Genomic DNA, 12,107 nt, shown 5'->3' on the forward strand with positions numbered 1-12,107 from the left:
TGCCTAACTCATCATCAACCAGGGTCTCTTCACCTCCCACCCTTTGTGTCTCTAGAGACACATACGGAAGGTATGTAGCTGGATCTAAGGTGCTACATTGTTTGATGGTGATGTTTGAGGGTGCCATCAGGGCTAGTTCCCACTTTGTGAATCTAGCTGAAGAAACATGTCTGGTTTGGGCTGAATTTAACAGAGCTGATACAGCATGGGGTGTATAGATAGTTGAATTATGTCCTAACACTACGTCCTCGCTCTTACTTACCAGAAGAGCCGTTGCTGCTACACTTCTGAGACATGTTGGGAGTGATCTTGCTACATTGTCTAGTTGTGCACTGTAGTAAGCTACCGGTCTGCTAGCGTCGCCATGTTTCTGTGCGAGGACACCTGCGTGTTTGTGCGAATGTATTGTAAAAGACCAATTACTGTTGCTGCCACGTGTAGTAGATGGGTATGCCCTTTCACGCCGTAGCGTGCCCTTGTACGCCGTAGCGTACCGTACGCATCTTTTCAGACAAAGACAACCAAGTTTGCTCGACTTTAATTGAAATGACTTTATCCAATTTGCTGACTTCGACACTAGGGATACGACCGTTAATTAAAAAGAAGGATAGTAGTGGATATAGGGTAAAAATAGGACTGCAATATTGCGTCTGGGGGGATTTTCACAATTGAAACAGATTGGCGGTTGCTTACTCTGGATCAATTTCAAATATAAGAGCAGATTGAACTTGATGGACTAGTGTCTTTTTTCAACCTCATCAACTATGTTACTATGTTATTCACAAATAATTTACCCTTAATCTAAATCAATATTCACTGTCTTTGAGAGTTTTTGCAGCAGTTATGAAATTGCACAGCAGATTTAAACACATTTTTACATTTCTACATACAGAATATGAAATAAACCAATTACTCTTTTCCTTTATATATTAACAATCAGCAGTCTTTGTGGAAATTAACCTAACTACCAACCACAAGATGGAGAATGTCTTTGAGGTGACAGTTGGTTACAGTTAAAATGGAGGTTCTATATGACTGTGGGGTAAGAGTCTCTGTGACTGGACACACATCACACTTATTTGGTGTTTAAACATAGCTTTCAGCCAAATGTTCAGTATATTTCATCTTATAAATTGGGAGGAATGATAATATTGATATTCTGATAACTATATGAAACTATTTGTTGTTTTCCTGTCATAGTAAATGTCACTTGCAAACAGGTAAATATATCTCACTGTCTCATCCTTTTCTGTTATCTCTTTCTATCTCTTTATCAATTTCTCTTTATCTGCTATCTTTTTCACACTTTTTAATGTCTGTCTTATATTTTTTTATCACTTGGTCTCAACACATTTGTTTACTGCTGTTGTGTCACTCCAGTTCATTAGCTGTTTTTTTTTTATCTGTTTTCCTCTATTTTCTCTTTTCACAAGGCTCCTCAACCCTCTCTCTTTTACTCTGCTTCCTTACATCACTGTCCACAGTCTCATCACAGTCATACACAACACATAACTTCCCAGCAGCCTAACAGACTGGACCTTTCTGGGTCCTACAGTCTCTCCAGTATCATGCTGTGAGACAGTCCTGTTTCGCTGGTCCCTAGTACCCAACAGTTTCTGGGTATCATATGTGCTTTTCTTGTAGACTGTGCAGACAATGGTTTATAATTAGGCAAGCAGACATATGCTATACACATAAATGAAATAGACAGCTTCTATTGCTTTTCTGCTACAAGCACCTAATTGACAAGTGACTGCATGCGGACAACGCACCACATGAGACAGGTACAGACATCAAAAATTTACATACACACATCCCTGAAAGGAGTCGTAATTTGAGGAACTATCAGCAGTTGGTTGTGGAATCAGTTGTGAATTCATACACACTAAATCAGGGGTCCTCAAACTTTTTAAACGGGGCCAGTTCACTGTCCCTCAGACCGTTGGAGGGCCGGACTATAGTAAAAACAAACAGCAACAGAAATAAGGCATTCTTTAACAAATTCTCCCTCCACGAATGGTCTGCCAGTGCGTGCTATTAGCTTGGAACTTGAAAACTTGCTCACAGTGATGAAATATTTAGCTCCTGCTTCACAAAAGTATTTTGCTGAGTTGTCAATGTATTTTTCAGTTTTAATATTTTATCTTTTCTCACTTCTCCAACCAAACAATCATATTTATCTTTATGTTGAGTTTCATAGTGTCAACGCAAATTATATTCTTTGAACACAGACACTATATTCTGGCATATCGGACATACAGCTCTTTCCTTGTACTGCATGAAAAAGTAATCATAAGTCCACTGTTCTTTGAATATCCTACACTCCGAGTCAATTTTTCTTTTTCTTGACATCATTGTTTCCTAGGGATTCCAAATTGCTATTAGTAAAATACCAATATATATATATATATATATATATATATATATATATATATATATATATATATACACAGCGCTTCAAAAGCAATATACCAGCAATCACTTTGCCCACACAGAGACATACAGACTGCAATGCCCATCATTGCAGTCTGATTGGTGAAACTCCACTTTTACCTCAGGCTCACACTGAGGTAATAATGCTCCCAACTTCCTCCAAGCTGCCTCTGCGCTGTGATGCCTCCGTTTCCCGCACTCTCTCTCCCGCTCTTCGCACTCCCGCTTCCGACCTCCACTGCCCACAAGTCACCGCTCAGGCGGCCCTCCCAAATGCCCTGGCTTCCTCTGAATCCTGGGAGATGAGAGTTGTAGTCCGGCTGCGCTGTTCGGTTCCTCTCACCGCCTGAAGCTACACGCAGCCACACACACAAGGCCCCCCCCCCCTGTGCCCTGCAGCTACATGCAGCCACACACACACCTTCTTGTTCCACCTTCATATTCATCACTGTTTGTGCAGTTCCAAAAAAGAGGAACTGCCATTTCTATTGCTACCTTCTTTCTTTTTATATTTAAAAAAATAAATAAATAACTGACATTTATAGTACTACCTTCTTTCTTTCTCTATTTAAAAATAAAAAAGGCTGCAGGGGAATTAGCCACTGCAGTCTATACCCCAAGCTCTAACACCAGCCCCTCCCCCGATTCTCGACCCCTATACTGGCCCCTTCTCACATACATACATACATATACTGGCCCCCTCTCACATACACATACATATACTGGCCCCTTCTCACATACTCATACATACATACATATACTGGCCCCTTCTCACATACACATACATACATACATACATACATACATACATACATATACTGGCCCCTTCTCACATACATACATATGTAACCCCCTGTCACTGTGTGTAGTGTGGTGTGCAAAGGGTACACAGTGCACCTCCTTCTCAAGCCCTGGCTAGCTGATGGGCATGGGTATAAAGGAATGATGTCTCCTGTGGGCTCTGACACTTCACTCTGTGTTCTCTCAGCCTCAGGGTCTGACAATACAGCTACCATGCCTCTTGTTGCAACCCTACTCCAGGGTCTCTTCCATGCAAAGTGTCCCCTCTCTCTTGGGTTCTCTATAGTGACATGGAGTTCTCCCCCTCATCCAGGGCACACATTCCTTGCCCTGGCTCAGTCACCACGCTCAGACTTCCAGGCAATGCTGGGGGATCCTGGAGCTTCCACCCCACTCTCTCCCAGGTCCCCAGCTACCATCTCTCCTCTCCTGTGTCTCCTCTCTCTCTCTTTCTATCTCTCCTTACTGACAGCCCCTCCTTCCTTTCACTCAGTCTCACAGGCTGGGCTGGGTTATCACCATGGTAACCAGTTTATGTAACTTTTTATAAACTTCTAGCTTACCCTCTAGGTGACCCCTGCTGTATTCACTGAAGTGCAGGGTTTTACTAGAACACCACTAGGGTGGTGTTACATTCTCCCCCGATTAACTGGGCACCCTAAACTACACCTAGTGGGGCTGCCTAGCTAATCTCACTCACACGTAACTCACATATGCACACACACATGTAAAACTTTTCTACATCACTATTGCATGAAAAATCACAGTGTAAAGTGAATACATCATAGCAATACAATGGCAGTATGAATATAAAACACATTTCACATTGCATACCCCACAACACCCCCAATGGATGTAAACATGTGAGTCACAGGTGTCCTGTTTTCTTTCAATGTACATTCAAATGTGACTTTATGCCAAAGCAATGTAGCACCTGCCCGTGCCTGCCCATGTCTCCCCCCTCCTGGGTCAAAAAGAGACAGGTGGCTCTCGTGGGCCCCTCCCAACAAATACATCTCAGCAATATATGCAGGGGGGGGCATTTGACCAGCGGGGTTGTCTTCCCCCCCTTTCTCTCCAACGTGGACGATCTGCCTTCTTTGCTCCCCCTAATCCTCCGGAAGGGCAATACACAGATGTCACATTGCACAGTCTGCCTCTCTTTGCTCCCCCAAATCCTCAGGAAAGGCAATATACAGACTGCATTATAATTACACCTCACACGTTGAACCTTTTCTTCTTTTGCTTCCCACTCAGCTGGGTTAAGTGGCACTACAAGTCTCAGCAACAAGCAAACCGCTGCTCCATATACTGTCCCGGACAGAATTACTCAGCAAACAACTTGCTTCACCTTCTCCTCATTACCCTTGGTCTCCTGGGCACCTAGAGACGGTCAGACATGGTGTCCCAAGGGTGTTACTCCGGCTGGGTACACTGCACTCAGTTCCTGTGTCCTGCAAGCACTAGCTCCATCTGTTGTGCTTGAGCCCCACGTTGGGCGCCATTATGTAACCCGCTGTAACTGTGTGTAGTGTGGTGTGCAAAGGGTACACAGTGCACCTCCTTCTCAAGCCCTGGATAGCTGATGGGCATAGGTATAAAAGATCAGTGGGTCCTTGCACATGCAGGTGTTTCTTTGTAGTTAGTGGGACACAGGGGATGTCACTTTGGTGCAGTGTAATATAAGTCACAATAATTTGGGCGCCAGACCATCGCTATGATAAACTGAACTTTTATTTACACTCCTCTTCCTCCAGCATGATAATCATAATGGTTGCAGCAATAAAGAAAAATATATACATCTCCTTACTCTCTCCAGCACAGTTCTTAATGTGCAATACGAATATGGTTGCAAATATCTTATTACTCCTCCTACACAGTTCTTAATGTTATCCAGATGTTAAATAACATAAATCATAGTTCTCTTACACTCCATACTCACTGCAGATCACCCTCCTCTGCAGGGGCACTCACATGGATGCTAACAGGCAGTCAGCTTCTCCTCCATGCAGTTCTGACACACTCTGTGTACCTCTCAACTGCAGCTCACTCCTCCTCTGCGGAATGATGTCTCCTGTGGGCTCTGACACTTCACTCTGTGTTCTCTCAGCCTCAGGGTCTGACAATACAGCTACCATGCCTCTTGTTGCAACCCTACTCCAGGGTTTCTTCCATGCAAAGTGTCCCCTCTCTCTTGGGTTCTCTATAGTGACATGGAGTTCTCCCCCTCATCCAGGGCACACATTCCTTGCCCTGGCTCAGTCACCACGCTCAGACTTCCAGGCAATGCTTGGGGATCCTGGAGCTTCTGTGGTACCCCAAAGCCCTGTTGAACAGCACAGAGGAGTGCATAAACGCTTTTAAAATGCAGGGCTACAAGGGGTTAATTGTGCTCCTGAAAACTTGTGCCCAGGAGTGATTGACAGGAGGAGGATGAAGGCCCTGATTGGCTGGGGGAGTAACAGGAAGAGGTTGTTTAGGAAGGAGGAGAGAGAGAGCAGCATGGTAGAAGGAACAAGGGGGAGGATGTGCAGCCGAGCAGAGAGAAGATAAGCTGCTGCCAGAACTGTGACATTGCCAGCAAAGCGGACGGAGAACAGCTGGGGACACGCAGCGGGGCGCCAAAAACAGTATTCACTAACTACAGAACTCTTTTCAAGGTAAAACCTCAGCCTGCAGTGTACTGCACACACCACAGTGTCAGAGGGAAGAGTGATGAGAGAATCTATCCAAAACTGACATTGCATTCTTGTACAAGGAAGGATTGTGAGAGCTTTTCCCCCAGATCATACCTATACACAGGATGCAGGGAACAATTAAGACGGTCATTTCAGCTATATCTTGTGTGTGTGTGTGTGTGTGCTGATATCTGGACATTATACCCTGCTGCAGAGCACATGTGCTGATATTTATTGACTGTTGAGAGAACAGCGCCATCTTGTGGCTGAAATGAGCAACAGCCCTGCTTTCTACTATAATACTTAACCCTTGATGGAAATCTCTGCAGGACATTGGAACACTACCCAAATTCCTGTGCATAGGTCAGCCCAGGACTGAGTGGAAAATATGGTAACGTTACCGGGGATAATATTGGTGCACCAAATGTTTTAGATGATGTTAATGTTATGTGATTTACCTAAGAATTGATTTATTAATATTGAAGGTGTGACATTCAGTGTTAGTGGTACCGCTGCAGTTCAAGTTAACTCAGCAGTAGATGCTAAAAGTGGGGCGCCTGACCCATAGGGAATAGCACAGTACCCCAAACACCTGAATAAGAAGTAGCCCTCTAGTGGGCGCGGTAGTGACCGTAAGAGTCTTGATGGGTTATTATTGAAGGTTATTGCATCATCACCAGTCAGATATTGTTAACGTGAAAGTAGTAACTGTGATTACCAGTGTGCCTTATTAGACAATGTGTATTGAAGATGTTATCGTTATTCTGCCTTATACTCACCAGGTGTATGTTATATGTTAAATGCTATTGTGCTCTATGCTGATCAGACGCATTATTTTGTCATTACTATTGAGCTGAAGGGGTCAGTGGCGCGGTTTGCTTACCAAAACTATCCTTACCGCATTCTCAATAAAATCAAGTTGTTTGACCAATCTTTGTCCCTTTCATTGAAGTATTTATCTCCTGACCACCGGATATCCAAAAGAGAAAAGAACCTGACTCGTATCTGGGAGACAAGGTAAGGGAAGGATTTCCCATCAGTACTCGACCACCACACTTCCACCCCACTCTCTCCCAGGTCCCCAGCAACCATCTCTCCTCTCTTGTGTCTCCTCTCTCTCTCTCTATCTCTCCTTACTGACAGCCCCTCCTTACTTTCACTCAGTCTCACAGGCTGGGCTGGGTTATCATCATGGTAACCAGTTTATGTAACTTTTTATAAACTTCTAGCTTACCCTCTAGGTGACCCCTCCTGTATTCACTGAAGTGCAGGGTTTTACTAGAACACCACTAGGGGGGTGTTACACATACACTGGCCCCTTCTCACATACACAAACATACATACATACATACATATACTGGCCCCTTCTCACATACACATACATACATACATACATACATATACTGGCCCCCTCTCACATACACATACATACATACATACATACATGTGTATGTATGTGAGAGGGGGCCAGTATATGTATGTATACATCACATACACATATATGAGTATGTATGTATATGTATGTAATAAAGATTTATCTGTAAACTGAATAGAAGTATAATATTAGAAGGTGAAAGTATAGATAGTGAATACAGGTAAAAATAAGTTACTTTTGGGCAAGATCTATCAGAATATGTTGCATATACATACACACATACACATACATACACATATACACACACACAAGCTGCATCCGTACTCATATACATGCCCCCCCCCCTCCCCCCAGCGGCGCTCACCTGGTTCATCGGATGCCTTCATCTCTTCTTGACACTTGAAGTGACGGAGACCCGCGCCGCAACTTGACTGGAGGAAGTGGCTGGCCGGGGGGAGTGGCCACAGGGCCCGACCCGAATACATCTTTTTTGGCCCGGCCCGGGTGCCATCTTCCCCCCTGCCCCTCGGGCCAGCCCGCCCCTGGCGGCTGTATAGGCAGGCAGTAATGTGTTTGCTAATCTCGCAGCTATGAACAAGTGTATTGTCTATAGCAATTTTAACCTAAACACAGGAGAGTTAGCTAAACACGGGCGTGTTTGAAATCCCAGCAAATTGGGAGAGATGACCAGCGATTTTGAAGATCACAGTAAAAACATAGCTTAATACATTTCGCGACTTGGGGACTAAAATCGCAGGTTATCAACCGTGATTTGCTGCTATTTTTAATCTAAAAAAATCAGAGCTTGATACATTTACCCCTTAGGGCTAGATTTAGTAAGCTGCGGGTTTGAAAAAGTGGGGATGTTGCCTATAGCAACCAATCAGATTCTAGCTGTCATTTTGTAGAAGGTACTAAATAAATGAAAGCTAGAATCTGATTGGTTGCTATAGGCAACATCCCCACTTTTTCAAACCCGCAGCTTAGTAAATCTAGCCCTTAGAGTTCATTGACAGCACTGTTAGCTTAGTTGCCTTAAGCCCATTTGTAGCTTGTTTTGTGGGGGCCCAAATATCCAAGCACATCAGTCAAAAAAGTGGCAGTCTTTGTCGCTAAAGTGCTTGGTTTGTTAAACTGTACATGTCCTTTTTAATATCCAACATAAGGGTGGTTGGGAGGGCCCATAGAAAACTCCATCTTGCACAACTTTTCATTTCTTTCACTGTTGTGTGGCAATGTTTCACACATGTGCTATAAAGTGCTGTGTGTTTGTGCCATTGCTCTTCCGCTTAGTAACTAGCCAGCCCACTGCAGTTTTTGGCGTAAACTGAATGTAAATAAAATTGTGACCTTGAGGTGGTTAAAATTGACTGGAAATTCATGTTATTGAGGTTAATAATAATGTAGGAACAAAAAAATAACCAAATTATGTGATTTTAGCATTTTTTAGCAATTTTTGCTAAAAAATAGAGATCCAAAACCAAAACACGTGAGGGTGGTTTTGCCCAAAAAAACCCCAAAACCAAAACACAAATTTAATACAGATTCAAAACCAAAACATGGGGATCAGTGAACATCCATAGTAAGTAGTAACCCGCTCTGAGGACAGTGGCAGGTTGAGAGTTTAACTGGGGCGATACATCTGTCAAACCGTAACACGTGTGTCCTAAGGCGATCTAAGGGAGGACAGAAACCTCCCGTGAAGCAGATAACAGGAACGCTGACAAGACAATCAAACTTGAATATCTAGTGGAAGTAAAAGCTGTAACAAGGTCTGCGGAAGGATCAATAACATAGCATACAATCGTCTTCTATCCGCCCAGTACATCACCTTTAATTCCTTGGAACAGCAAAAGGATCTAATGTACCAATCCAAGCTGGCTGTGTTGCGCTGACAGTCAGTACACAAACTCACAGAACTAGTTGGCGGAGGTCTTCACCTTTAGCAGCCCCCTTTCCCATAGAGCTTTATACGCTCACCAGTACTCAGATGCCCCAGGACTTATCTCCAGATGTAGTGTGAGTTTGTGATACAAAACCGTAGCGGCAGGCCAGGAGGCAGCGTAGATGGTCAGACGAAAGCCGAGATCAGGGGTCACTAGCAAGCAGGATAATCAGGAAACACGCCAAAGGTCATGGTCACGAGTAATATAGCGGGGTCCAAGGCACAGGCAAAACTAATCAGGGTCACAGGCAAAACAGGCAATATCCAAGGTTCAGGCAGGGGTCATACACAGCAAAACAATCCAGAAGGTATTCACCAACAGCACAGAAGCAGGTAGGAGGCAGTAAACGAAGCTATAACCAGCAGGGAGGCTAAACCCTCCCTGCCTTAAATACTGAAAGTGGCCAATCAGAGCCTAGCTCTGAAAATTACCCTCAGCCTCTGCCTAATAGATAGGTTAGTTAATCAGCCAACAGGCTCGTGGCTATGTTTGCGCACTCCATTCCTGGGATGCGGCACTATAATTTACAGCATCCCGACCATTGCCTAGGCAACGGCCGGGACAAGACCCGGAAGTGACATCCCGGTTGTCATAGCGACGGCCGGGACGCAGGTGAGAGAGTCGCGGTGGCTGGGCACCGCCGTGGCTCGTAACAGGCTGGACAAGCTGACAGTCATACAAACATGAAAACATGGCATAACTGCATAACTTTACAGAAAATCTTACCATCTAAGCTCTATTAAGGGGGGGAATATAGTGCATCTCTGACTTTCCATTTAAGACATTGTAGTAAAGTTAGTAATGGAGCCCTCCTGTCCTTTACCTGAGGTGCATTGAGAACTAACTCTGGAGGGTTGAGTTGTTCAGCTAAGCTTATACCAGACTGGTTACTAAGTGGCGTTTACACAGAAATAATTGCATATGTAAAACAACAATGCTGAATGCATAACAAGTACTTTTACTGCTACGACTTCTACTACTAAAAAAAGTCATGATTTGTCCAAAAATAGCTAACATTCCATACACCACCCACAGTGACAAGACAAAGCTCAGACTATGCCCACTTTTTGCTAGTAGGGGTACTGGTACTTCTGGTACTGGTATACGTACTAGAATAGTGTCAGACGCCGTCCCCGCTTCTCCTCTCCTGCCAGGGACGGACTCCACTTCCGATGCGCCTCTGTTGCTAGGCAACGGGACGCCTACTCCGGCCAGGCTCTGGCGTATGCGTGGCCTGGTTTCCTGTCGCTGACCACCGATTCCCTGTCCACCAATGAGAACACACCCACCACTATATCAGGGAGACTCTGGCACCATTAGGGTGCCAGAGTAATGGTGCCAGAGTAACTAGGTCTCCTAATGCTCCAGCACTTCTGTGGTCCTTTCTGCAACCTGACTGAATCCCTGTGTAACAAACCGGCTTGTCCTGACTTCGCTTTGGATTCTTGGTTTGTTTCGTGCTTCCTGGTTTTGACCCCTGGCCTTCTGACTCCGCTTTGTCCACTCCCTGATACCTCGCTTGCCCGCACGGTTATGACTTCTGCCTGTACAACAACGATTGTTCACCTCTCACCTCGCTGGTAGCTTCCTGGGAGGGCCACGACCTGCACGCCATTTGCAGTGAAACCTAAACTCCCTTGCAAGGGTCTCTTGTGAAGATCAGTGTTGTGTTAGACGCTAATACCCACAGGTGACCTTCAGTTCAAAACATTCCGTGACAGTTTACTCAGGCCATGACTTCTGAAGCACCTGGTGAACCGTCAGCCTTCAAGTCTCTGTGACTCCCTTTCAAGCAGTACTGGTAACCTCCTCCTGAGCTTTCCCTGTGTCTTCTTCATCTGCCGTAGTATCCACCACTTCCCTGCGATTACCCCCTCTGGAAAAGTTTGACGGGGAACCCAAGAAGTGCAGAGGCTTTTTGAATCAGTGTTTGATCCACTTCAAGTGCAATGCAGCATCTTTTCCCTCAGTGAGTTAAGGTTGCCTTCTTCATCTCCCTGCTGTCCGGGCAAGCTTTAGCATGGGCCTCTCCTCTTTGGGAACGGAACGACCCTCTCCTGCAGAATGGCTCATCATTTGTTGAAGCCTTTTGCAAGGTGTTTGATGAGCCCGGCCGGGTATCCTCTGCAGCCTCCAGTCTTCCTAAATCTGCGCCAACGGTATCTGACGGTTGGTCAGTCTGCTATACAGTTCCGTATGCTTTCCTCTGAATTAAAATGGAACACCGAGGCCAGAAGGTGGCAAACTTCTGGCAAGGTTTGGCAGATGGTATCAAAGATGAATTAGTCTCCTGTGTGCTCCCAGCAGATCTGGATTCTCTTATTTCACTATGCAACAGGATTGACCTGCGTTTTCGGGAGCGTACTCTTGAACAATCTTCTACCAGATGGCTCTCCCCTCATCTTGCTCCTCTCTTTCAGAATCCAGGTCCTCCAGAGGAACTCATGCAGATTGGCCGCTCCCGGCTTTTCCCTGAAGAACTAAAGAGACGCTTCAAGCAAAATCTCTGCCTATATTGTGGGGAACCTAGTCATGTTTTGTCTGCGTGTGCCAAAAGGCAGGGAAATGCCACCTCCTTGTCGGTAAGAGGGAGGCCGACCTAGGAGTCAGGTTTACTGCTCCTAACACAAGTTCTGGTTCATATTTTCTGATGTCCATAATGCTGGATACTCCTGTCTGTCCCCATGTAACTTCAGCCTTTGTGGATTCTGGCTCTGCCGGGAATTTTATCTCAGCCACTTTGGCTTCGCAACTCCAGATACCAACTCGAAAAATGCCTCAGCCTCTCTTTCTCACTTCCGTGGATGGGAATCAAGTCTCTAATGGTTCTGTATCCTGAATTTCTTTACCCGTACGGCTGACGGTAGGGGTGCT

General features: G+C 45.0%; 1 long non-coding RNA gene across 1 annotated transcript; it reads right to left on the bottom strand.

Moving 5' to 3' along the window:
* Window positions 1-4,950: 4,950 nt before the first annotated feature.
* LOC142100804 (uncharacterized) lies at window positions 4,951-7,087 on the bottom strand. The gene is made up of 2 exons (XR_012678917.1): window positions 6,975-7,087; window positions 4,951-5,542 (listed from the first exon to the last, which is right to left on the bottom strand). It is a non-coding gene; the product is annotated as an uncharacterized LOC142100804 (long non-coding RNA).
* Window positions 7,088-12,107: the final 5,020 nt, after the last annotated feature.

The sequence above is a fragment of the Mixophyes fleayi genome, chromosome 9 (genome assembly GCF_038048845.1).
Source record: "Mixophyes fleayi isolate aMixFle1 chromosome 9, aMixFle1.hap1, whole genome shotgun sequence".
Taxonomy (NCBI): Eukaryota; Metazoa; Chordata; class Amphibia; order Anura; family Limnodynastidae; genus Mixophyes; species Mixophyes fleayi.